This window comes from Myiozetetes cayanensis, unplaced genomic scaffold, assembly GCF_022539395.1.
Source record: "Myiozetetes cayanensis isolate MyiCay16 unplaced genomic scaffold, myiCay2020 scf29, whole genome shotgun sequence".
NCBI lineage: Eukaryota > Metazoa > Chordata > Aves > Passeriformes > Tyrannidae > Myiozetetes > Myiozetetes cayanensis.
In genome coordinates this window covers 5192651-5194385 of record NW_026087510.1, presented here as the reverse complement: position 1 = coordinate 5194385, position 1735 = coordinate 5192651, and the positions used below count along the sequence as shown (strand labels likewise).

General features: G+C 42.4%; 1 long non-coding RNA gene across 3 annotated transcripts; it reads left to right on the top strand.

Moving 5' to 3' along the window:
- On the top strand, window positions 1-1153 carry LOC126644106 (uncharacterized). Of its 3 annotated transcripts, none has more exons than XR_007629860.1 (4): window positions 1-179; window positions 303-323; window positions 571-1000; window positions 1124-1153. It is a non-coding gene; the product is annotated as an uncharacterized LOC126644106 (long non-coding RNA). The 3 variants fall into 3 exon arrangements; XR_007629859.1 differs by having other exon boundaries at window positions 303-446; window positions 632-1000; XR_007629858.1 differs by lacking the exon at window positions 1-179 and having other exon boundaries at window positions 230-323.
- Window positions 1154-1735: the final 582 nt, after the last annotated feature.

Genomic DNA, 1735 nt, shown 5'->3' with positions numbered 1-1735 from the left:
TTTGGGGTTACTTGAGGTCATTTGGGTCTGAAAAATTGAATTTTGGGGTCAATGAGTTCATTTTGGGGTTACTTGAGGTCATTTGGGTCTCTGATAATTGGACCAGGGGTCAATGAGTTCATTTTGGGGTTACTTGAGGTCATTTTAGTCTGAAAAATCGAATTTTGGGGTCAAATGAGGTCACAGAGGGGTTACTTGAGGTCATTTGGGTCTCTGATAATTGGACCAGGGGTCAATGAGTTCATTTTGGGGTTACTTGAGGTCATTTGGGTCTGAAAACTTGAATTTTGGGGTCAAATGAGTTCATTTTGGGGTTACTTGAGGTCATTTGGGTCTGAAAACTTGAATTTTGGGGTCAAATGAGTTCACTTTGGGGTTACTTGAGGTCATTTGGGTCTCTGATAATTGGACCAGGGGTCAATGAGTTCATTTTGGGGTTACTTGAGGTCATTTTAGTCTGAAAAATCGAATTTTGGGGTCAAGTGAGTTCATTTTGGGGTTACTTGGGGTCATTTCAGTCTGGAAAATTGGATTTTGGGGTCAAATGAGTTCACAGAGGGGTTACTTGAGGTCATTTGGGTCTCTGATAATTGGACCAGGGGTCAATGAGTTCATTTTGGGGTTACTTGAGGTCATTTGGGCCTGAAAAATTGTATTTTGGGGTCAAATGAGGTCACAGAGGGGTTACTTGAGGTCATTTGGGTCTCTGATAATTGGACCAGGGGTCAATGAGTTCATTTTGGGGTTACTTGAGGTCATTTCAGTCTGAAAAATTGGATTTTGGGGTCAAATGAGTTCATTTTGGGGTTACTTGAGGTCATTTGGGTCTCTGATAATTGGACCAGGGGTCAATGAGTTCATTTTGGGGTTACTTGAGGTCATTTCAGTCTGAAAACTTGAATTTTGGGGTCAAATGAGTTCATTTTGGGGTTACTTGAGGTCATTTGGGTCTCTGATAATTGGACCAGGGGTCAATGAGTTCATTTTGGGGTTACTTGAGGTCATTTGGGCCTGAAAAATTGTATTTTGGGGTCAAATGAGGTCACAGAGGGGTTACTTGAGGTCATTTGGGTCTCTGATAATTGGACCAGGGGTCAATGAGTTCATTTTGGGGTTACTTGAGGTCATTTCAGTCTGAAAAATCGAATTTTGGGATCAAATGAGGTCACAGAGGGGTTACTTGAGGTCATTTGGGTCTCTGATAATTGGACATGGGGTCAATGAGTTCATTTTGGGTTTACTTGAGGTCATTTCAGTCTGAAAACTTGAATTTTGGGGTCAATGAGTTCATTTTGGTGTTACTTGAGGTCATTTCGGTCTGAAAAAATTGAATTTTGGGGTCAAATGAGTTCATTTAGGGGTTACTTGAGGTCATTTGGGTCTGAAAAATTGAATTTTGGGGTCCAATGAAGTCCCAGAGGGGTCTCTTGATGTCATTGCAGTCCCTGGTCGTTGTTCCAGAGCTCCACTCTGGGCTCAGGGGTTCAGAGAGGGCTCCAAGGGGTTAATTATTAATATCAGAATGAGAGGGTTCACGTGGATGCAGCGGGTCCAGGAGTGTCAGCCCCTGAGATGCAGTCCGAGGTCTAAGGTCTGATTTTATTAATATTTAATTAGCAATATCAGTTCCTTAGTTTTATTAGCACGCCCTAGAGCTGTTGTCACCGTTCTGGGACAGATCCAGGTCCCGCTGCAGCATCAGAATTTATTTATTTGGGTCTTCTTATTGTCTGCC